This window comes from Cupressus sempervirens, chromosome 7 (genome assembly GCF_028749045.1).
Source record: "Cupressus sempervirens isolate cs-2001-9-10 chromosome 7, ASM2874904v1, whole genome shotgun sequence".
NCBI lineage: Eukaryota > Viridiplantae > Streptophyta > Pinopsida > Cupressales > Cupressaceae > Cupressus > Cupressus sempervirens.
The window spans coordinates 5,937,794-5,965,146 of NC_143124.1; the positions used below are offsets into that span (position 1 = coordinate 5,937,794).

Genomic DNA, 27,353 nt, shown 5'->3' on the forward strand with positions numbered 1-27,353 from the left:
CTAGAACATTGAAGGAGGAGGCATACTCAATCGAAAAATATGAGCTATTTTCTTTGCCAGACATAAAGAAATCTTCCCGATTCCATCTAAATAATAGTAGTAGATACCATCTATATGAACGTAACTATTAGGAATAAGGGAAACTTCATGATCTCAAACATTTAAAATGTACCTTGAAGAGTTAGATGGTTGCCCCATTTTCATGGCATGTATGGCTGAATCATTTGTACAGTGGAAATCTCCCATCCATTTTCTGATGGACTCGACAGTAAATTCATCATTTGAAGCAAACATCCAAATTGAATTTTCCCTCAACTGACTGGCTAAGAAGCCAAGGAATTCAAATCTTTTGTTGCCTATTGTAATGTCTTCTTTCAAAATTGACAATATTCTATCATATACTTGTGATCTTTGTGGTCTTGCATGAAAACCATATTCAATTTTTGCAGTCAAAGCAATTGAATGAAGCTTATTAAAGTCCTCCTCCACAAAAGAGACTTTGAGGAAATCATCAACATACTTTGAAAAATGCCTTGTCACTCAACTTGAAATATTCAAGTTGGGGCCCAATAAGTAGACCCTAGTCGGAGTAACTAGGACCCGATGGAATTTCAATGTGTCATTATGTCCAGAAATTGTCAAAGACTTCAACTGATTTTGACTAGTTTGCAACTTCTTTACTTGATTTTGAAGCCATGTTTCTGGGTCGAAACATATCGACTTTAATTTATGTAGTTCTATTAAGGCCAGACATATGTGCAAAGCTAATTTCTTCTCATTATTTAGCAAATCAAAAAATTGACAATTCAGTGTTGGGCCACTCAGTATCCCACGATGAATAAGAGAGTTGATTCAGTATCTCATAAGGTAGATTAACACCCTCTGGAACATTAACAGTTGGAACCATACATGGAAAGGGAGAAAATGAATTGCCATTTTTTAGAATAAGTTTCTCTATCATTGCTCTCTGCAGAGGCAAGCTTTAAATGATTTTAGTAAGCTCGATACCATCAGGAAGTTTCAAACAAAATGCATTTGACTATCCAATGCTACAATATGCTAAGAAATCTATTGTCCTACACCAGATAATCTCAATGTCCTCTTTGCAAAATTTGTAAGGGTCCTGGTCAACTATCAAACATGATCTTTGCACTGCAACGTTCTTAAAAATTCTTGGACCAAACTGCCACTGTGACAAAAAAAAATAACATCACATGTTAACTTTATTAGCATTCTACTCCAAGTCTGCAAGCACCACAGTATTTTTAATAAAAAGACAATTGCATGTGAAATAGGAGATGAATTTAAAACCTTGCCTGAGTATCAAAATTTGATATCCCTAAAAAATTGTATACCTTTTTTATAGTTTGTGATAACAACCACCTTTTCCTCATTTAACAAATGCTTAGTTATCAAAGGTGGGTGTGATAGAAAGTCAGCATGTAAGTATGCTTAGAAAAGGGTTAAGCAGCAAACAATAAGTAAGAAGGCTGAGGTGCTTCTTCAAGAATCTAGCATCATGTGTTAGTATTTAATATTACAAAAATTACTTATATGTCTTATGTTCCTATTATTATCTGTATAAGTCACACATCTTTTTTATGTTATTACAATTTACGTTTAAAAGACAAAATATATGTTAAAAGCATTTGGTTAGCTCAACCACTCAAAATAAGACTTTTCTAGTGCCAGGGATGTTGAGAATAAATATTGAATTCATATGATATTAATTTTTAAATGGGCTAGTGAACTTACTGATTTTGATCTTGAAAATTTTATGGTTAAATAGGTTTTGAGTTAGAGTTGTGCAAGGATGGAGATTTTTAAGAAGTTTTGTCATCTATATCAGCATTGCCAGAATGCAATAAGTGCTAAATAGACCATACATTCTTATAAGTCATAAATCTGTACAAACCACTACTCATATAATATGAATTAATAATAAAAATTTGAACTGCAATATACCATTTATTAATAATGAACATGTTAAAAGTAGAATTTAAAATTGATGATTGACAAACTAAATGGATGTCTTATTTTCTGTATTTGTCATTCGTTCATCAATTAGACCAGTGTATCCATAGACATAGTACTCAAATATATATCAAAATACATAGATCCATATACAACATGCGACTGATCATGCCATTAAAATGTGTATAATATCAATGTTTATGTTTACAATGTGGCATATGCCATCTCAAAATGTTTCATGATGCATCCTACGACAACTATACTATCCTAGGCTGTTGGTGGATAATCAAAATGTAGCCTCTTCACTGCACTAGGTGGATCGAATGCCTCCTACATAAACAAAAAAGGAAAACCCAAAGTTAGACTACTAAATTTATATGATTCTATGTATCTAACATTGAATTACTCAAATGCATAATGATCTTTTTTGTAATGGAGATTTATACTATCAAAATTTCATAATAAATACCTCTCTCATTGACCTCCTACGCTGGTCAGGAGTCCTCTCATATGCCCTCAGCAATGCTAGTACCTCTTTGATTGTGGGTTATATATGTTCAAATACGTTTGTTAGATGAATCTACAATTTAAACTATAAAATTATAATTCATAGCATGCTAAATTTATAAAATATTTAATCATGAATTCAAACTACAACTTACTATTGTAGGCTCCTCCTCAGGAGTGAGTGGCTGCGTCATCCAATCTACATAACTCTCTCGTCGGACCTCATGTGCACTAGGAGTCTCCTATGAGATACAAAATAGTAGTTGTTAATATCATGAAAATCAGTTTTGAATTTATTTATGAAGATAAGGATAATAAAAAATAAATGATACTTATACATACAATGGGGCTCTCAGTGCGAATGGAAATCCCTGATGGTCTATGACGTAGAATCAATACAAGCTCATCGCTAGTAGCCACGCCCTATATACAATAAAGAATGTAATTAAATGGGATTACCACAAACATTTTATAGTAATGCATCGATATTTAATCAAATAGAAAGTGCCTAATTACCTTTCTTTTGTCAATGTGTGTTGGCTCACCCCCCGCACTTTGTCCCCCCAGGACAGATGCTACCTGCAAGATAAACGAAAGATTAGCAACCATATATGCTACAATATCAAATAGAAAAAAAAATGCGAACACAACATAATGTACCATAGATGTCTCAAGGCCAAATGAAATGGCCAAGAGCGTGGCATCATCAATCTGTCTAAGCTCCTCCTCGGCCATCAACTAAACATGAATGAAGATCACATACATATAAAAGTCAATATGGCTTAAAAATTAAAATTACTCTATTATAAAAATTGTCTTTAAATCACATATGTCATAACAAAAAAAGTATACACGTACTGACACTGAAGGAGTCCATGCCTCTACATTCCCCTCCTCTCTTGCATTAGGGTCTGTAGCCTCTATGCATGTGTCTGGTGTATCCTCATCTAATACAAAATGATACTTAGGAAGATCACCTATGGAACCCAAGAAAATATTCTTGCATGTAATGCAAATGTGAGGCACACAAACGTGTGATGAGCTAGCAAATGATGAACTGGCACTAGCATCATCAACACGAGGAGGTAGGACTGACCTAGCTTGATATATTATTAGGCTACTCAGCCTATGAATGACTCTGATGGTTTAAGAGCTAGCCTCTAACATAATATCTAGATGCTGCACTTGAGGAGAAGGGGAGATATCAGTGGGGGGGGACAAAAGTGTCAGCTTTATTCTACTGGGAAGAGGGTCTATCCTGAGGAGCTCCTAGTCCTAAGCCCATGTTGGGCTTTATGCTCCAATAGTTCACTTTAAGTTTTAACAAAAATTTTGCATATAATTTTCTAAGGAAATAAAATGGTATGTCTAAATTTCCATGTGGAGGGATATCAAAGACTATCCACCAACGATCCCAAAAGTTTGCACGTATGGCGTCATTTGTGCACCATTTAATGGGTAGTTTGGATTTTTTTGAGTTGACTGGTAAACCCATTTTTGGGTTTGCAAAAAGGCTATCCAAATCGTCTTTGGTTATGTTGAGGGCCGCAACCTCATCATAGTCCAAACCATCATCAAAAATCTCGTGCATTTCATCACGCTAATGAAGAGTGGCATTTTGTTAGTTCGTAAGGGTTTCAATGTTATCCACAATGGTGTTTAACATGGATAACATAGGAGCTAATGTGGGTACATTATTATATGTTCTATGCAAACCTCTCAACTCGATGAGATTTTCATTTATCAAATCCTCGATTCGAGGAGGGTTTTGAGGGGCTAGAGGATCATTTGGTGGATGATTTTGTGGGGGTACTGGATCGTTTGGTGGGGGGTTATAGTAATATTATTCCCTACCTCAGTGTCATCATTCTAATCAGCCATTCCTATTGAATTGTAAAATGTAATATATATTTTTAAAATACCTTAATTTAAACCATATTTTTCAAAAAAACCCTAGATTCAACTAAAAAAAACAAAATCATGCTAAAATCTATTGAATTTAGGTTAAAAATGAGTTGGAAAAAAAAAAACATACCTTAATATCTGATACCCGATATTCAATCATATATCTGATCGCCCTAGCGAAAAACCGGCCCCAAATAACGTAATAATGGGCCCGCAAGTCTGTGTTTTTTGTTTTATGTTGTGAACATATATCGGATATCTGGTTCAATATCGAATATTCGATATATTATATATTAGTTATAACATTTAATATCTTATGTTTTTATTATTATATGATATTTAATATATAATATATTACATTATATTATATTTTATATTATATTTTATTATATTTTATATTTTACATATTATATTATAATAATATAATATAATATTTTATATTAGAATATATAGTAATATATTATTACTGTAGACACATAAAATCCCTTAGAAAAATAAAGTATTTTTATTTTCTGAAAAGTCCCTGATGACATCATCATTTATTAATTAATTAATTGATTTTTATGCCATTAAATCCCTTTATCTTAATTAAAAATATTTAATTAAGAAATCCCTCCCAAAAATGTTTAAATCTTATTTAAACATTATTTCCTTATTTATTAATTATTTAATTAATAAATTGATCAAAAATCCCAAAATAAATAATTTATTTATCTTTTGCCCAAAATTCTTCTTTAATTTTGATTAAAGGCTAATTCCATCATTTTCTACCCCTAACCCCAACTCAAAATATTTAATTAAGGTTAAATATTAGTCCCCATGTTTATTAAAAATGTTTTAATAAATATTTCCTCAACCCAAACCCTTGAGATAAATAAACTTTATTTATCCTCAAAACCTTATGAAGTTCTACACTCTTCTAGAAAGTCTTTATCCTCTTCTAAGCCTATCCCTAATCCTCCATTTAGCCTAATCCACCCCATCCACTCATACTAACCAAGCTTAGCCACTAACTCACCCACCCTCATTTAATGCCATCCACTTGCATCTCTCTAACATCCATAATCTAATCGTAAACCCAAGCCTAATCCCCCCCTTAACCTTGTCACATTCGCTAAGCAAGTTTAAGACTTTCCTAAGCCAAGCAAAATCAACAATCTCAACTCCCTCCAAAATATCCCAACCACTCAGCCATGAATGCTCTTACAAAGCCATAAAGACTCTTACAAGCCCATTCATTACTGTTACAAGCCATTTATGAGGGTCTTTAAGGCTTTGAGCTTCCCTTGTTGACTCATCCTTGCCCTTTCCTCCATCTACTCACCCTGTGACATGTGTCACTCCCTGATTGACTGTAAGGAAGCACAATCTATGTGCTCTCCTCTCATGCAATCTGAGCCCTTTATGAGCTTTCATCTCTCCTTGCATCTTAGCACTCAAACCCTTAAGCCCTTAGCCTATAAATTGAATCCCCTCCCAACCCATATCATCACAATCCTTGAGTTAAAGTTATAATGCTAGTTTGAGAAACAAAGCCATTGACCATACCCTTATAATGCTAAATTGAGAGCTCACAAAGCTACTAATTTTCCATTACCCATATCCACCATTGAAGCAAAATTTGAAGCCCTTTGAGCATGCATACCAATCCTTCACTTAGACTCATCTACCTAGCAAAGAGCTAATTCCTATTAGGAGAGTCCATTCATTTGGCTCACATTCCTAATTAGGAGTTCCTCTTTTGTCTATCTTACATGTTATATTAGTTTTATTAGTTAATGCTTTGTTTTCTTTAAATAAATTAGTGTTTCTTGCTAACATATTAGTGTATACATTTTGGCACGCCCGGTGGGACCTTATTATGGGTCATTCATTCATCCATTTCACTCTATGTTTTGTTCTTATAAACTAACCATCTAACGTTTGTTGTTGTTTCAGTGGGTTGTAAGATATTTTTCTTATTTTTGCAGGTTGAAGGATGCATTTGGGAAGACAACATACCCTCTAAAATCCAAAAATAATCTAAAAAATTAAATTTAAAAAAAAAAACTGCACCCATAAGTTTTGTTCACGCGCAGTGTCGTCTCCGCAGATTGGCGTTTGCGCTTGATTAACTATCATCTCCGACAGATCAACTATCATCTTTGCTTGACAAACTGTCATCTCTGTAGTTTGACGTCTCTACCTACTTTCCAGTTGTCTACGCTGCCAACTCGACTATTGTCTTTGTAGATTGGCGTATGCACCTAGTTAACTGTCATCTCTGCTAGATCAACTGTCATCTCTACCTGACAAATACCGTCTCCGTAGTTTGGCGTCTCCGCCTACTTTTCAGTTGTCTACATCGCCAACTCAACTGTCGTTTTCGTAGTTTGGCATCTCCGCCTACTTTGCGATTGTCTGCGCCGCCAACTAAATTGTCGTCTCCACCTAGTTCTCTGTTGCCTCTACATATTGGTGTCTTCGCAATTCAACGTCTCCGCAGTTTGGCATCTCCGCCTGGTGAACTGTCATCTCCGCCTGTTTATTATCTCTGTGGCTTAGTAATCCCTGAACTTTTTATTTTTTTATTTAGAAAAAAAAAAAAGAGTATAAATCAAATTTTAACTTTTGATGGTTCCATAGAGAGGTTTTTTTAAGCATTTTTACCCCTAGGAAAAAGAACAAAAAAAGTTGACTTTATTTTCCTCATAGTTAAGCTTCAAATTTTTGAGATTTTTGGGTTACTAATCAAATTGGCTTTTGTAGCTTTATAGATTGGAGCATCTATGAAACCACTAACCATGTTTCTTGCAGGTTCTCCTTACATGGTTTAATGCTCTTGGAAAATAAACTTGAATGTTTAAACACTTGTCTTTGAATGCATGTTGCTAAAATGAACTTGCATGGTTAACCACATTTTCTTTTGAATGAATGTTGCTCAAACATAATCTTGAATGCCACAGATTAAAATTAAATTTTCATTGGAATGTATGCTTAAAAATAACAAATACAATCTTGAATGCAAAGGATGAATTAATCACTATCATTCTAACCATTGGTTGTAATCTCAGCGCCATCTATGAGGATGGGTCCACCTAAGAGGGTGTTAAGTGCTCCATAAAAATCAAACTCCACTTGAATTTTTATTAGTTTTTCTAAGTTAGAAAATTCCTTGAATGCACATTAGTCTCGCTAACATTTTATTTGGGCATAAAAATTGAACAACTCTTGACGTGGAGGGCCTCCGAGCACATGCTTGAAATTGACACTTGACATGGAGGGCCTCTGGGCACGCGAGTTTACTTTTTTTGACCCTAAATCTTCTTGGTGTATTCATTCTTCAATCAATTTTGCTTTTGTTGGAAAATTTCAAGTTGGAATTGAATATTTTCATCTTAAACATGAGTGCTTACAAAGTCTAGATCAGCACACTTAAGTGTCAGTTGGAAAAGAACAAACGTGTTTTTTAGCCCAAGATCATCCAAGACTTCTCTCCCCTTGTCGTCTTTCGAGGCTATCTTGGGTGCATAAAATTAGGATCCAAAATCTTATCTTAGCTTTTAGGAGGCCTACTTGGGGATTTCATCACCACTTGGGACAACCTCAACTCCATCATTCCGATGGAGTATAAAGATCGGGAGGTGAATCTAAAGACACCTCTCTTGGGACAAGATTTTGTCACTTGGGCTAAGCCTAAAGGAACTTTATACCTTTGAGAAGTGAAAGAGGAGAAGTGGGTTACCGCTCCTCTTGGTTGTGTGAAATCTTTTTGTTTTCATCTATGGATTTGGGCCTCACGTACCTTGCATATATTGAAGATTCCCTAGCTAAACCAACTGTCAGCCTTGCAGACAACCATCTAGGATGTTAATGTGTTTGAAGTAATTGATCAAAACATTTGTAAAACATACACACTGCTTGGCGCAAGTATCACATTCTGAGAATCAAAAACTTCTATCTGGTTGTTGCTATCTATTGCTTGATTTTTTACTTGTTGAATGAATGTTTGCCAAACTTGGTCAATCCTAGCTTAGGGCATACTTAGTGTAGTCACTGCCTGTTTCAAAAGTTGAACAAGTCGAAGCAAAACAATCGAGATCTCTTAAAGCCAAGCAAATTCAGAAATTTATGTTGGAACAACCCAAACCCAAACAGAAGTTTCACAAAGCCAAACTCAAGCCATATCAGGTATACTAAGAAATTTTAGCCAAGAAAAAGGAAGTAACACCAAGCCCTCAAATTGCCAAACTCCACAAAGTAGAAGACAAAGCTGCTGAAGAAGCCTTCAAGATGCCTGGTTAGATCGCACTATCAAATTTAGCAAACATCCAGGAGTTAACCCTGCTTATGCCTTACCAACTAGGCATGATTTCTATGATTAGACCCCCTTGTTTTTCCACATCTTCTTGCATAAGTTTCACTTTAGAGTCATCTTTGTAGGAAAGCCAGCCATTCTAGGTTATCCCTTTAAATCATTTTAGCTCATCCATCTCATCTAGGTCTTTGCCTTAGAATCAAACCAATCCCCTCAAACCTAGCTAGCATCCCGAAAAGCCTAATATTCACATCCAAGCCTTCAAAATTGTTGTCACCTTGCCAAAGGTTTTCCATTCCTACCATCTTGCAAATCCACTAGCCTCAATGAGGTTATCTCTTTGACAGAGATTTGTCTAGGGTAATCTAGCTTTGTCACTTGTTATCCCTCATCACCTTGAGCCAAAGGTTGGGATCCACAAGTGGTCAATCTCGTGTTTTTCCTAAAGGATCATCAGTCTATCCTTAAAGTTGACACAATCACCACCAAGCTTGCAAATAGGAAAGTAGACCTTTCATGCTTTGGCAACATATCTTTGAAGTTAGAATCCCCAACCCAATCCTCCTTAGGTTTGTCATATAGCTTTGCCTCAACCTAAGAAATCATTTGCATAGAAAAGCCTTCCCCCTTTGCATCCATCAACATTGTTGCATCTCATCCCTAGGAACATTTTCATGCCACCCGTCACTTGCTTAGCCAACAAGAAGAAAGAAACAATGGAACCCTATCATTTGGATCAAACAACATCACTCCCCTTGAGCACTCAACCATCCTTCAGCCCAAAGAACACTATACATCACCTACTAACATTGAAGCTTTCATGAACCAACTAGGAAATGCAGTATTGGTGAATGCCATTATAGACAAGAATAAAGAAACAATCATGGCTAACTTTCAAAGGGACAATATAGGAGCCTTCAACTTTGGAAGACCTCCTCCCTTATCAGATCCATCTCACCTGTTGTTTGGACAACTACTACTCCCAATAGGATCTTATGATTTAGATTATCCTCGATATGTGCCAAAAGAAGAGCCTCAAGCCAATCCTTATGATCCAACAGACCCAAACATACCAGCCTCCACTCAAGTTGAAATCTCCCTTCCATAAGCCAATCCAGCCACCACCACTCCACCATTGGTCCATACCACTCCATCCCAAACCCCCTTCACCCAAAACACCTCATCATTCACTCCCTTCACTATTTTTGTTGCTGCTCTCCAACCCAGCCTTCCAAATCCACCCATCTCCTAAATCAGTGCTAGCATCTTTGGCCAACCTCAGCAATATACAATCGGGATGCCACCCATGGGGCCAAGTAATCAGCCTTTCATCACCCCCAACTTGTTTACCTTAGCTCAGAACACAATTCCATCATTTCCATTAGGTCCTTAGAGCTCAGTGCCATCAGCCACAAATCCACAAGCTACTGCCCTCACTCCACAAAGCTATCAGACCCCACAAGCTACTACCAATATTCTGCCAAGCTCTCAAGTGACCCAAGCTCTTGCCACCACTCTACCAAGCTTTCAAATCCAGCCACCAAGCTATCAAAGCCCATCAGTTCCATTTCCAAGCTTTAAATTCCTACCACCTCCACCACCAACTAATCCATTACCTCCTATTACTAACTATTTTTCTATGCCACTTCTAGGAGGAAACCCACCACCACCAACCACAAATTACTTGGCCTCTTTTGCCATGCAGATACCTTCCCAAATGGGGGCACAACCCACATATATTGTTCAAACTCATCAAATCCAAAGTCAAGTTCCACAAGCTCCCCAATCCTTTCCCCAAGCTTCACAACCATCTTACACCCTACCTCCACAAAGCAATCTATTTATCCCACAACCAGCCTACATCCCTCAATCCCTATCCCAAATCCCATACCAACAGCAAGCCTCGCAACACATGCAGCAATATGTGCCACCTCCACCTGAGCAACCCATCATCCACCATTCAGTTGCCTAAGCAATGTACAATCCCTACTAGCCCATACCTCAAAGCCATCCCTGTTCTATTGCCCCATATATGACATACCTACCTTAGGGCATTCCTACATTGGGGGCACCCCATCCATCACCCATTAATTCAGAATGGGAAAACATGAAGACAGCTTTGAAAAACATCTAGGAGGGAAATGATCCAAAAACCTTCAAGTTTGAGAATGTGTGTCCTTACCCATTTGACAGAGCCATTACCATGACACCATTTCCCAAACACTTTGAGATACCCAAGTTTGACAAATTCAGAGGAAAATGAGACCTTGTCACACATATCAAAGAATTTTACATGCACTACCAAGAAGTGGCATACAGTGACGTCTTCCTCTTGCGCCTCTTTCACAAAAGCTTGGCCATAACAGCTCTTGAATGTTTTAATAGAATCCCATATGGCACAATTAAAAACTTTGCTGAATTATCTGAGGCATTTGTAGCCTAATATGCCCATCTAGTTGAAATAGAGCTATCAATAGTTGATCTTGTCCACACTAAGCAAAAAGGTGGAGAAAGCCTTCCCAAATATCTGCAAAGATGGCAAACCCTTACCACCCACATTTTTTGCACCTTACTAGAGTGCGATTTGGTGAAAATGTTTATTGATAATGCCCATCCTAGCTTGGCTCACTACATGACCATGAACTGTTTGTAGACCTACAAAGATATCAAAGAGAAAGGAATGATCCTTGAGCAAGGACTCATTAAAGATGGCATGGTCAAGATTTACAAAGAAACCAACCAAAATCAATCACATTCGAATGACAAGTCTAGGTATTGGAACAAAAAAAAGCATGTTGCAACAGACGGGGTTACTAACACCAGACATGTGAATATTGTTGGTCCTTCCCAAAATTAGCCCAACCCACCATATCAACCAAACAATCAACAAGCCATCAACTACCAACAACAAAATAACCAAAGCTATCAAAACTACAACCCAAGACCCAACTTTCAAGGGTCTAGCAATCAAGCTAATGCCATCAATGTAGTTGCAGGACAAAAGCCCAAATTCCAACCTGCACCTAGAAATTATACACCTCTTGGTGAGCCATTGGATGTCATTTTTGAGAAATTGACTAAAGAAAACCTCATAAAATTTCCCCTTACCCAAAAAATTGACCCAGGTCAATCCAAAGCTGCATGGTACAAAGATAATGAGTATTGCAAATTTCATAGGGTAAAAGGTCACACCACCCTCAGATGCATGAAATTGAAAGATTATGTGTAGGACCTCATTGATCGAAAAGAAATCACTGTTGGTGCCCAGAACTCTCCCAATGCAGGTTTATAGATCTATCAAAATGCTTTTCCTCCTCACAACAACCAAAATCCTAGAAAAGAACCTATCCAAACCAACAACAAAAGCACCAAAAATCGCCAGCCAAACCAACAACATGGGAAGAACAATGACCACACTTCATCCTACATAGACTATGGTAGCCTCATAGGTTGTATATCTGAGAAAGAGCCTTCTATCAATGTTATCAATATCCGAGGACCAAACACTGAGTGTGCAATCACCACTCAAAAAGTGCAATTTAACATCGTAGGCCCACCCGTTTCACCAACACCATCAGCTCCATCAAAAAGCCAGTGCAATATCTTGGAACACCTTGGGAACATGCCAGCCCAAATCTCCATTTTAGACCTTCTCCACACCAGTCCTGTGTACAAAAGCATCCTTGATAGTGCTCTCATAGAATCTTGTGTCCCTTCAGATATCAATGCTACTGATTTTCATAATCTCATTGGACACCTATCCTCCTCATGTACACTATAATTCAAACCCACCGACATACCTGTGGTCGAGCTAGATCACACCCTTTCGCTTCGCATAGCCATCATGGTATCCAATTTTTTTGTAAATAGAGTAATGATAGATAATGGATCAGCCTTGAATATTTACACCCTAAAATCCATATTACAAGCTGGGTATACTGAGGCTGCTATCATCAGTGAGGTTATCACCAACAAAGCTTATGAAAACTTGGAATGAACCACAAAAGGAACTATTTTGCTGCCAATCAAGGTTGGGCCAGTCATCCAAGAAACACTACCATGTTATTGATCTAAACCTACCATTTAACATCCTCCTCAATTGCCCATGGATTCATGCCATGAAAGCCGTTCCATCCACTTACCATCAGTGCGTCAAATTTCTGCATCAGGGCATTGAGGTAACCATCCATGCTGATCCAGAACCCTTTGCTTACTGCAATGTGATTGAAGCTTCATATACAAACCATTTCCTTGGAATTGATATCGACACATCGATCACCAATTCATCCAACACTTGTAATAACCCAGAAACCATCCTCGCCTTCACCCTATCTACAGTGAAGATCAATAACAAAGGTTGTGGAGAGTATAGTCTGTCAAATGCATTTGCTATTGGGGCACTCCCACTTGATCCACATGCCCATGGACGATCGACATATCACAAAGCTAAGGAGATTCCACCTCCTCGATAAAAATAGTTTGGCCTGGCGACCTTTGTATCCTTGAAAGTCCCTCTTCATGAGGAGCTCACCCCAGATATCAACAATTGGTTACATAAGGATGCACCTCCAAGAAATTAAGCATGCCTTGATCACTTCAACCAGAAGTATCCCCAAGAACATAAGCTCATCACTAACAAATGGAACTATCAAGGTGGTGGTCTAGGACCAGAAGAAAGAGGCATGCAGTGCCCCATTGAAGCACACCAGTGGGAAACGAAGTCAGCTCTTGGCTTTGGCATACCCACAACTGGGGACACCAGTGAGAATGGTCACGCTTTTTTGAATAGTCACTGCGACCTTGTCAAAATCGAAGACATTCCTAAGGAATTTGAAAAGAGAGCCTACGATGATATCCCAGACCAAATCTCCTTAGGAGACTCTGTTCTCTGAGAACTATCCATCCATTTCATTGACCTACCACTCGCCCATCCACAACTCATAGATTGGGACCAACCAAGCATCATACACATTGATGAGTTCACATCAGAGGAAGCACTTCTAAGATTCATGAGAGATGAAACATCTCACAAGGAAAAAAAAGCCAGATTTTGCCTATATCTATAAGCTAGATCCAAAGGGGTATTTTCGAGAAAATCCCCAACCTAGTTTCGATACACCCAAAACTGAAACTAAGGTGAATCTGAGACTAGCTAAGGTAGCGAAGAGAGCCCCTCAGAAAGAAAATTCATAGTCACAAGAAGAGCATGAGGATTTAGCATTGCCTCCTCAAGATAATCGACCAGATGTGTCTTCTATTCTAATTGAGGATACTAGAGAAGTGAACATCGGTTCTTCAGAGATCCCCAAACTTGTTCACATTGTTGCATCTCTATCACAAGACCAAGCTGACCTCCTCTTTGAGGTCTTAAGAGAGAACATTGGCCAATTTTCATGGTCATATCACGACATGCCATGACTTGATCCAAAGCTTGTAGTTCATCATCTTGCAGTCGATCCAAAGATCAAGCCTGTCAGACAAAAGCTTAGAAAAATGCACCCCAAGGTGGCATTACTAGTCAAAGCTGAATTAGAAAGAATGTTAGCCACTAATGTTATTCGACCTATCGACTACTCAAAGTGGATCTCCAACATGGTCCCTATCACTAAACCTTCCGGTGACATCAGAATCTACACTGATTTTATAGATCTTAACAAAGCTTGTCCAAAAGATGATTTTCCCTTGTCCAACATAGATATGATTATAGATCTTACAGCTGGACATGAAATTTTGTCCCTCATGGATGGATTTTTTGGGTACAATCAAATCAAGATTGCAGAAGAGGATCAACATAAGACAACATTCACTACCCCTTGGGGAACCTTTTCTTACAACATGATGCCTTTTGGCCTAGAGAATGCTGGGGCTACCTATCAAAGAGCTATGATAGCCATTTTCCATGATCTTATCCATAGCATTTTGGAGGATTATGTAGATGATATCTTGGTCAAATCTAATACCTTCATGGATCATCTTGTTGATCTGGAGAAAGTCTTTGATAGGTTAGCCAAATATCATCTCATGCTGAATCCCAAGAAGTGTGTCTTTGGGGTCACATCTGGCAAGCTTCTAGGTTTTATAGTTTCTAAATGAGGTATAGAGATCGACCCCAAGAAGGTTAAGGCTATCTTAGACATGCCTCCTCCCCAAACACTGCGACAGCTTTGCTCTCTTTAGGGAAAGCTTCAATCTATTTGGCGCTTCATCTCCCAGCTTGTAGATAAGTGTAAGCCATTTACACATTTACTGAAGAAGGATGAAAACTTCAAGTGGGATCCTTTATGTCAATGCAGCTTCGATCAGCTCAAGCAATATCTCACCAATCCCCCTATCTTGGTTCCACCAGTTCTTGGTCGTCCCTTGATCTTGTACATATCAGCAATGCCTACTGCTCTAGGGGCACTTCTAGCACAACACGATGACTACAACAGAGAAAGAGCCATCTACTATATCAGTAGAACCCTAGTTGGTTATGAACTCAATTACACTCCTATGGAAAAAGCTTGTTTGGTAGTTGTTTTCTCAATTCAAAAGCTTCACCACTACATGCTAAGTCATACCATCCAACTAGTCTCCAAAATAGACCCTCTCAAGTATATGCTCTCTAGAACAACACTTACAGGCCGTTTGGCCAAATGGGTTATGCTCCTTAGCGAATTTGACATCTAGTATGTGGATAGAAAGGCAATCAAAGGTCAAGCTATAGCAGATCACCTAGGTGATGCACCTCTAATAGATGCATATCCTTTGATCACAAAATTTCCAGATGAGCATATCTATCTAATTGAAGAACAACCCCCATGGAAACTTTATTTTGATGGCTCATACACATCTCATGGATCAGGGGTAGGAATATTGTTAGTTACACCTCAGGGAGATTACATTCCAAAAGCCTTCAAGCTCCAATTCCCTAACACCAACAATATAACAGAATATGAAGCTCTCGTAGTAGGATTAAAGATAGCTGCAGAATGGAACATCACTGAGTTACAAATTTTTGGCTATTCTCAACTCATCATCAAGCAAGTCCTAAATGAATATCAAACCAAAGATGAAAAGCTATTACCCTACAAAGAGCTAGTTGATAAGCTAACCCAGCATTTTACAAAGCTTCAGTTTACACAAGTGCCTCGAATGCAGAACAAAGCAGCAGACGCTATGGCTACTATTGGCTCGCTCTTGGAAATTCCCCAAGAAGCTACATAGTATGAGTTCTTAGTCAAGCAACTCCTCACACCTGCCTATGCGAATGAGGATTCAAATTGTGTTTGTATCTTGGTTGGTCCCTAATCCCCTTGGTACCATGAGATTCACGCTTACCTTACCGATGGTATCATATCCCCTCACCTCACACGTACCCAATGCCAAAACCTCATCCAAAAGTCCTCCCACTATGTTATCATAGCCAATACTCTATATCATCAAGGTTATCATGATACTCTCTCTTGATGTTTAGATGAAAATGAGGCTGCGATGGCGTTGAAAGAAGTACACTCTAGACTTTGCAGTGCCCACACGAGTGGTATTGTCTTAGCACGACAAATCCTTAGAGCAGGCTGCTATTGGCCTACCATTGAAGAAGACTCCTGTGAATTTGTCAAAAAATGTCTCTCATGTCAGCGACATGCAAATCTTGTGCACGCTCCAGCACAGGATCTACAGCCTATTGCACCACCTTGGCCTTTCACTTGTTGGGGCCTTGATCTAATTGGAACTATCACACCTCTCTCATCTGATGGACATAAATAGATAATAACAGCTATAGAATACTTCACTAAGTGGGTGGAAGCAGTCCCCCTAGTCTCAGCTACAGGAGTTCAAGTCTCCAATTTCATCTTGTACCACATTGTTTACCACTTCAACATCCCATCCACCATCTTCACCGACCATGGAGGTAACTTTGAAAATCTTAACATGGAAGAATTGTGTACTTCCCTCTATATCCATCACCACTTTTCTAGCCCATATTTCCCACAAGGTAATGACCAGGCAGAGGCAACTAATAAAACCCTCCTCAAAATCCTAAAGAAAGTTGTCAATGATTTCGGCTGCGATTGGCACCTACAAATGAATCCAGCCCTATGGGCCTATCGAACCTCCTTCCATACATCCAGAGGAACAACTCCATACTCCCTAGTCTATGGTGCCAAAGTGGTACTACCAATAGAGGTTGAACTTCCCTCCTTGCGCATATCTTTGCAAGGGAAAATATCAGATGAAGAATATAGAGTAGCCAAACTCACTTAGCTAAATCTCCTAGATGAGAAGAGACAAAAAGCCTATGATCATTTCATAGTCTACCAAACTCATCTCAAAAGGAATTTCAACAAGAAGATGCTTCCATGACACTTTCAGCTAGGCGACATGGTCCTCAAAGAAAATATGAAAGTCCAAGTAGATCGAGAAAAGAAAGGCAAGTTTGAACCTACCTGGCTTGGTCCTTATGTTATCACTACATCCTTTGGCTCTGGAGCCTATCAACTATCTACACCAGAAAGAGAAATCTTGAATGATCCTACTAACATCATTCATCTCAAGAATTTCTATGCTTGAAGATTCTTGGTATACCCAACTTTTGAAAAATACAAAAAAATAGTAAAGAGAAATAAGCATCCAATGGTGAAAACTTGGCAATTCAAGCACCTTGGATAGGTACCTTGGTGAAAACCTAGTAATTCAGGCACCTTGTGTACTAAGACTAATCCATTATCTATCACTATCCTATCCCTCATCCATTCACCTGCCATCCCATAAAACACTTGCTTGTTCCCTTGGTGTTCCAACCAAATATCCAAGATCTGATGAAGCTTGTAAATACCTCCTGTACAACTTGTAAATCTTGTACCAAAGCTTGTATTATACCTTTTAAACCTTGTATCATAGCTTGCATATCCAAATCTTGTCTAAAGCTTGTACCATATTCCAGCTTGTAAATAATCTTGTATCCTAGCTTGTATCCTATCACATGCACACAAAGAATCCCATTTTCCTTAAGCTTTTCAAAAACCATCTAGCTATCCGCCTATCAACTATTACAGCCATCCCACCCTTCACAAACATTTCCATCTCACAAAACCAAAACATGAACAACCTTTTACATTTGTAATATATCTTGGTCCATTAGCTTGTACATCCTGTTTAGCTTAGTACCATTGTATCTATCTAGCTTTCATGTCCTTGATCAGCATCTTGCACACATCGAACATCTTGGTTAGTTATTCCAATGCATCCTTTAGCTAGATCTTCTATCACCAAAGTGTTATCCTTCTTAGTTCAGCTTGCCAGATGCATCACTCATCCAAATCCATCAGCTTAGGTGCTCTCCGATAGATCCTTGTAGGATATAGCTTTCGTCATGTTTGATCTTGGTCCATTAGTACCTAATCCTACCCATCTCGTTGGCAAACGGTTCTCTTTTGGATTTTTTCTTTCTTTTGATTTGGAATCTTCCCTTTTGGGTCTTGAAGTATCTTTTCCAAGCAATCTCCTTGTTCCCTCCTCAAGGTTGCAACGATCTTCCATATCATGGTATACTGCGAATGGGGCAATTTGAGCGTAAGGTCTTGATCAGGTCTTTTGTTTGTTTTTCTTTTCTACTTGTGGGTTACCTATTGTTGATTCCACACTACTTTCTTTGGGACTCACGTGTGATGCTGGGGCAATCCTTGCGTGTCTGTTTTGAGTCAATTCGTCAGTCCTCTAGATGGTTGGTTACACGGCCTTGATGTTCTTGGTAACCTTGGAAATTAACCAACAATCCTATAGCAAATCTACTGCTCAACTACATGGTGGTACTTCTCTTTGAAGTATCCCCCCGCTCAATAAGCTTCAATGGATTCCCTTCATCTCCATTATCCCCCATCCATATCCAGCATCCGTCTCTCCTACCCCAGCTTGCGCATCAATATCTCTTTGAATCAATCATCACCTTTAGCTTTAGGGATCCACAATCCTAATCTTAGGGATCCATTAATCCAATCAATTCACCAAGCCTCACCTTTCGAGATCCATAATCCTAGTCCTAGGCATCTCCGAAAATCATCTTCCGCCAATCTGACTCTTTGAAATCCTATTGCATCAGCTTTATAATCTCCTCATCCTTTTCCTACCCTGGCTTCCTTTTTATAGCGCTCCACTCCTTCATCCTCCATCTCCCCTGAAGTCTTGAAACTTGCTTCCTCTTGTGCATCTGATAGCCCTTTCTCATTCTCCCGTAGTGAGAGTTTGAGCTAATTTAGCCCCTTCTCTTTGCCATCTGAGTCTCCTTGCTCATCCCAGTTTGTTGTATTTTTCAAGAAATCATCAAGCCTCATCTTCTCTCCTCCCTGCCTTCTTGAGGGGGCATCATCATGCAGTCTAGTCTCTCCTCTTCTTATCTGAGACTGGGGCAACTTTGTTGCTAAAACATCTTCCTCGTGTCATTTATATCTAAACTTCTTTGAAATAGTGTTGTTTCAACACTATGTTAAAGAGGGGCAAAATGTAGACACCTAAAATTCCTTAAAAAATAAAGTATTTTTATTTTTTGAAGTCCCTGATGATATCATCATTAATTAATTAATTAATTGATTTTTATGCCATTAAATCCCTTTTTTCTTAATTAAAAATATTTAATTAAGAAATCCCTCCCAAAAATGTTTAAATCTTATTTAAACAATATCTCCTTATTTATTAATTATTTAATTAATAAATTGACCAAAAATCCCAAAATAAATTATTTATTTATTTTTTGTCCAAAACTTGGCCAATTTCCTTTAGATCATTAACCTCTTCCAAAATCTTCTAATCCTTCTTTAATTTTGATTAAAGACTAATCCCATCATTTCCTACCCCTAACCCCAACTCAAAATATTTAATTAAGGTTAAATATTAGTCCCCATGTTTATTTAAAATGTTTTAATAAATATTTCCTCAACCCAAACCCTTGAGATAAATAAACTTTATTTATCCTCAAAACCTTATGAAGTTCTACACTCTTCTAGAAAGTCTTTATCCTCTTCTTAAGCCTATCCCTAATCCTCCATTTAGCCTAATCCACCCCATCCACCCATACTAACCAAGCTTAGCCACTAACTCACCCACCCTCATTTAATGACATCCACTTGCATCTCTCTAACATCCCTAATCTAATCCTAAACCCAAGCCTAATCCCCCCGCAACTTTGTCACATTCCCTGAGCAAGTTTAAGACTTTCCTAAGCCAAGAAAAGTCAACAATCTCAACTCCCTCCAAAATATCCCAACCACTCAGCCATGAATGCTCTTACAAAGTCATAAAGACTCTTACAAGCTCATTCATTACTCTTACAATCCATTTATGAGGATCTTTAAGGCTTTGAGCTTCCCTCGTTTACTCATCCTTGCCCTTTCCTCCATCCACTCACCCTGTGACATGTGTCACTCCCTGATTGGTTGTAAGGAAGCACAATCCATGTGCTCTCCTCTCATGCAATCTGAGCCCTTTATGAGCTTTCATCTCTCCTTGCATCTTAGCCCTTAAACCCTCAAGCCCTTAGCCTATAAATTGAATCCCCTCCCAAGTCATATCATCACAATCCTTGAGTTAAAGTTATAATGCTAGTTTGAGAAACAAAGCCATTGACCATACCCTTATAATGCCAAATTGAGAGCTCACAAAGCTACCAATTTTCCATTACCCATCTCCACCATTGAAGCAAAACTTGAAGCCTTTTGAGCATACATACCAATCCTTCACTTAGACTCATCTATCAAGCAAAGAGTTAATTCCTATTGGGAGAGTCCATTCATTTGGCTCACATTCCTAATTAGGGGTTCCTCTTTTGTCTATCTTATATGTTATATTAGTTTTGTTAGTTAATGCTTTGTTTTCTTTAAATAGATTAGTGTTTCTTACTAACATATTAGTGTATACAATTATTATATTATATTATACTTTTTTATTATATATTAGATTATAATATATTGCTTTTTTATTATTATATATTAAATTATATTTTATATATTTTTATATTAAATTTTATATATATTATATTACATAACTATATATTATAATATAAAATATTATATTATATTATTATAATATTATATTATTATTATATTATATAATAATAATAATATTATATTATATTATTATAATGTATTATATTATATTATTATAATTTATAATATATTATACTTTTTATTATATATTATATTATAATATATTACTTTATTATTATTATATTATATTATATATATATATAAATATTATATTACATTACTATATATTATAATATTAAATATTATAATATAATATTATTATTATAGTATAATATTATACGATTATAATATAATAATATTATTATTATATTATATAATATTAAATAATATATTATACTATTATAATATAATATTATTATATTATATTATAATAATTATAATTATGGGATTGTGATTATCGGATATCCAATATGTGATCGGATATTCGATGTGGAATCAGATATACGATAAGGCTCGGCCTTACCTTCCAGGTTTGGTACTTGGATAGGTGAAAAAAATCAGAGCAAATTTTGAAGCGCTTTTGGACGTCTTCAAACTCTATTTTTTTCACATCGCCACTTTTTGGCACACCATGATCTTGCACATAGCCATCAGAGGGGTATTTTTATATGCAATATCTAGTATGGCCTTGAAAATTGGTTGTTTGACCTTATTGCTAACCAATGAACATTCAAAACCTCTTCACCCTCTACTTCTTTTGCCCTCAAAGAACTAGATGCCATTATGCAAAATTAGGGTTTATGAAAATAAAAATAGCTTAGCTTGACACTCGATAACTACCTTGCAAGATCTGACAAAATGGTGTTGAATCACTATTCAAATGTTTTCTAACCACTTCAAATGGAATTTCATGATCACCTCTTGCTCCTCTTGCTCTTTCTCAATTTCAAAATGATGTAAAATGAGCTAAAAATTGATCAAATACCCCTTTGAAGTACTGCAATTAATGCTAAGTGCATACACAACTATAAGCTTAGCATTAACTAATTTTTGGATCACTTGGCATCCACTAGCATTTCATTTGTTTGGCAATCATTATGAGCTCAACATCAACTAGCTAGTCCGTTAGTTTGACAATCATAGAAAACTTTTTATGCTCTGCAATAACATAAAAACTTGAAGATTTTTCTTTGATTCCTAATAACATCTTGCATCTTTGTTCATGCTTATGTAAACTTTTTAATACTAGATACTTTGGAACTATTGTATGATATAACTTTTGAATATTGGTTCTACATACCTCTTGATTGCTTAGTTTGATGACGTGTGATCACCTGACCCATTAGGTGAAGTGATCCCTTGTCTACATGATGTGCTATAATCCTCCTTTTTCTTCCATGTCTTGTTTATTTGATTTTTAATATTTTCAATATCTGCCTTGCCGTTGCCTTTATTAAACTCACAACTTGGTGTCTTTGTCCTTGTTGGACAATATCAACTAATGTGACCAATCTTCAAAAAGCTATAACATGTGGTTTGACTCAACCACCTTTTGTAGTCACTTTTGAAGTGTGTTCTAACATAATTCTTAGGAACATGTCCATACTCTTGACAATAATGACAACTATACCTTGTATTATAATCCCAATTATAAGAGTTACTGTTGTTCTTTACCTTTCTTTGCCTATTTGATGACCACATGGGTTTGGGTCTACACTCAAAAGCTATATGTCCATACTTTTGACAGCTTTAACAATATCCTTCAAATCTTTGAGTGTGCATGATCTTGGTTCTGCATTCATGTGTGTGATAACCTTGTTTGTTGCACTTATGGTAGTGAACTATCCTCTTATGCTTGATATTTTGACTTGTAGTCTTGCTCCTATATATATTAGTAGTATGTCCTTTCGTACGACAATTATGACAAGTAGGTTTAGAATTCTTACTTTTTTTGTTCCTTTCTTCAACACTTTTGGATGACTCTCCTTCTTTAGTACTTGTGTATCCCAGTCTAGATGTATCATTATTGGATCTATGTGATCTCAATAATTGCTCAAAGTATTTGATGGTTTAACTTGGTTTATTAATTTTTTTATCAAATTCCTTTTCCCTTTCTAGGTCATTACTCAATTGCTCAATCTGCAACTTCAATGTTGTTATCTAAATGTCCTTGACATTCAATTCATAGTTGGCATTCATCATTTGGCTTAGAGTATCCAATTACATGTTAAAAATCTTGGTTAGCTATGATGATTTCTCTTCCAGTCTATTGGTCAAAACTCTTTTTTCATCTTCAATCATGGCTTTGGCTTCCATAGCTTTCTTTCTTTTTTCAGTCACCTCATATAGTAGTATGGTTTGTGAGTCTTGCTCTAACTTGAGATTTCTGATTTCTTCAGCTTGGAATCAGTTCTTTTTCATTAGATCTACAATTGCTACATCAAATTCATTGGATTCTTCATTAGCAAAGAGCTTAGTAGTGTCTATCTCTTTGTATTGTGTATCATTCTCCTCAATATAAATTTCTTTCCTTCTCTTCAAATATTTCTTTAAGTCTTCTCTTGCTTCATTTAGTTGATGTAGAATGAGTTGTATTTCAATTCTCTAATTCTCAATAATCTTTTCCAACTTGTAGACTTTCATTTCCAAGACATTTCCTCAAAGCTGCAAAGCTTTTGTTTTAGAGAACAAAGCTCTGATACCAATTGTTGGAATTACAATAGAAAAGGTAGACTTTTGTGGGTAGGGGGTAGGGGGGTGAATTCATAGTTTAAACTTTGACCCATAAAACATTCACCACACATCCATCTCATACATTCAATAAGTAAACTGAGATACCATGTAAAACAAGTACATCTAAATCATATCAACAAGTAAATATTCACACATATATGACATCATATATGATTACCTAAAAACCCTCCAATGAGAAGGTAAAACTAGGGTGGGGATGACACCCACAAATCTTCACTACTACAGTAATAAAGTGTATCCAATGAAGGTTACAATGTTTGATAATGAAACATGATCTACTTTGTGAAAGGTCTATCCTATTAAAGGCTTATAAAGACTGTTAGGTCTCACCCTAATAGAGGATTTCAACACCCTATTAGAAGTGTGTCTTGTTAAAGGACTTCAACTCACAATTAAGTAAACACCTTGTTAGAGGATTTTAATACAACCTATTAAGACTACTTTGTTAAGATATTTAGCTAATTCACTTGTTAGAATGTCTTAGCATAGATCCTATAGTTAGCACACTATTGCTTGATGACAAATTAACTCCAAACTAATATATTCTTGATTCTTATTGATCAAATGTCTCTTTTCTATATACTATTTCCTTCCTTTGTTCTCCTTTAACTGATTTTGCAATGCAATTATAATTCACAATTCCTTAACCACCATGAATACTTTGTTTGCACATGAAAATTTCTCTCTTCACTCCTTCTACACTCATTAGAGAGTTTAGGGTTTTTCCTCCTTAAGAAGACTTAGGTGACTTAGGGTTAGGTATGAATCAATGACTATGATCCATCCATTTTGCTACTTAAACCTTCCCTTTACCTAATTGGATGCATGTAATTCATAGGGATTCCAACTTAAGATTCATCCTTATCTCTATAATATCGTAATTCAATCTTTAAGTTGGCTAAAAAATGGTTTACATAGTAGTTTGTGCCATTACAAACAACTTTGACAAAACTATCTTACTTGGCATCTGAAGTCTATTTTACTTGACATAACTCATTTGTATAATATGACTTGACATGCACTGCTTACTTGGCTCTTGAATCACTTGGCATACACTATTTGCTTGACACTTGAGTGACTCGACATGTGAGTTGCTTGGCACACATTATGGACTCAACATGCTCTATCTTATGCATGTTGTGCTCAACATGTATTACTTGTTTGACATGAACTAAGTAAATGAGTTAAGTGTATAGACATTCACTTGTCAAAAACAATCTGAGATCAACATTTCCAAATTCAAAGATCAGTTGGTAGGTCTAGTTATCATAGTTTAAGGAAAGTTGAGTTTTATTTTTTGTTTTCTAGGAGTTAATTTCAAAGGTTACCAAAAATGGCAAATTTCAAGATTTTTAAAACTCTACTAGAAAGGGTAATTTTATGTTTTTCAAATTGAGGGTGTTTCTAGTTGTGTAAGATGTTGTAGAATGATGTAGATAGGAGGATGGTGAATGGAAAATATGTAAGCCTCAAAATTTATGTATTGCATCTATATTTTTTTCTTTTATGTTTTTTTTTCTACTGAATGTAATGAAGTGAGCAGATACTTGGTACTACATCATATGTCTAACATCACATCATTTCCAAGTGATGCAATTGTTATTTAGCACAAACTATAAGGTATTATAATTGATATAGTTGTAAAATTAGTTTAATTATTTATAATATTTTTTTTATTATACTTGGAGTCTATTAGTGAATAGATTGTCCTTCGAGAAAATGTGTTAAAATTCGACCCTGAATGCCCAAGTGAAAGGACAAATCGACACCAACAGTTGGATAGGTTATTATTAGATTAATAACCTTCCTCTAAATTTTATCGGGTATAGCTCCCCGTGCAAGATTTACAATGAATTGATTATAGGTGCTTTTGACCCAAAAGCACAAAAGGATAACAAGCATCTATCTGTAAACACAAAGTAGACGCAAAACCTAAGGATTGAAAAGAAAGGAAACAGAATACAACAGATTACACAAAGTTAATTTGTTGTACACTGTATCATGTAACAAGGATAAACTGTATCTTTCATCTTCTTGAGATAATTAAAATCAGAGCCTTGTAAGATATTAAGAAATGACAACATAATAAAGGAACAATGACATCAGACTGTAAATTTCAGAGAAAACTGAAAATAACTCAAAGTTCGAATTCAGTGGAAGGAAAAACACATTGTAGTCAAAGTTAAATGTATTTCACCTCCAACCTCCCTTCCCTGACTGTAAAGATCACAAAGCTTCTTTCACACATTACAATCCAACCATCATTTAAACCAAACAGAAATTCTTCTACCATATTACATCAAGCATCAAAAAGACTGTAACCCTCTCTCAGCTACAAAGTTCTGAAAAAGAGGTAGAAAATAAAGCCCATGCTTTGTTTCTCTCTGTCCCTCAAGAAGATGAAAACTATTCTGTCCAAATTTCCTCCTTCCTTTCCTGAAGCCCAAAGTCTGCAATTTTGGAAGTTGGAAGAATTCTCCTTGCTAACAGCACACAGTCTGTAGCTGCTAAAAGAAAAAGTGGAACCCCCTTTGCACCATTGCTAAGATGTATTTATCTTTCTCTATTGTCGGTAGCTATTCAGTTTTCATAACCGATTCTTGAAATTACTCCTTGGATGTCCAGTCTTTTCACCTTCTCGGGAAGTTTCTCATTCTTCCTTTCTTGGTTTACCTTTATGAAATAAACCTCATTCCAAGTTTACATTTATCAACAAATTTTCAAAAATTGTTTCCACGTGACTCTTCAATCTAATCATACCATCATGTGCTAAATGATTTTCAAAATATTTTAAATAAGAAGAGGAAGCACCACGATTATCTGGATATCTCCTTTGTTAATGCTTTTAGATTTCAGCTTTATACCTTATGCATTAACTTTGGGGCAACTCGGGTTTGAAAGTTTAGTATCAATCTTCATGTTTTGGAATGCTCATACCATGATAGACCCGATGCCTTTGTTGTGTACTAGCTCATGGCCCCACATGGACAAAGCCAAAGAACTCGAGTCATTCCATTAGTTGGCCAACTTTCCTGTGAAACAAAAAAAAGACATATGCCAATCTGAACCGAATTCATTATGATTTCCTCTAATCGTGGGAACACTCCCATGTCTGGCAATTGTTTCATGTTGTTGTTGTACACTAGATGGAATACCTGCAATTCATTGCACTCAGTTATATCAGGAGGATCTTCAACCCTCCAGCAATTATACAATCTTAGAATCTTCAATTTCTTAAGTGCTGAGAAGTTGGGAAACCTTCATAAATTTTCTAGTGTGGCAAAACAAATATCCTCCAACAAGACACATGACGAGAGATCTGACGGCTCTAGTATTCCACACTTGCCGAGTTTGAGCACAGTCAAATTTGATAGGAGCCTGAAGTTCAAGAGCTTCTCTACATATCTCGACATCTGTTATATGTGAACATGCCTCTAAAGCACTTGACACGTCTATATCTGGAAATGCCTTTATTGCATCACTATCCCACAATATAGTTTTGGATAGTTTCTTATATTTAGAATTCCAGCCCGACCGATCACTTTCAATGACGGTACTTTGAAGCTCTACGCATTTTGTAAAGTCGAAAAGAACATTTACTTTATCAGAAACACTAAATTCCACTTTCTCCAGATGCCATAAACCCTTCAACCTTGGGAATTCCCACAGAGATCTACAACAAACATTAATCTCTCTCAGAAAAACACAACCGCTAAGATCCGTGCACTGATTAAGCACCTCACTGCCTGCAAATTTGATCTCAAGATATTGTAAACCTTTGAGGGTTCCTTTTGAATTGAGCTCCTCGGTATAAAACTCACCTCTAGATCTCAGGTGCTTTATTAGATATTCAATGCACAGCCATGAAAGACTATATGAAAATAGTGAGCAGAGTAGGATTGCTATATGATTGTGTGTGGACGACTTACATGCCTGCTTTCCTTCCTCGTACTCAT

At 36.7% G+C, this 27,353-nt stretch overlaps 1 pseudogene; it reads right to left on the reverse strand.

The window, feature by feature from the left end:
* Positions 1–27,353, reverse strand: LOC149545134 (RNA-dependent RNA polymerase 2-like; annotated as a pseudogene).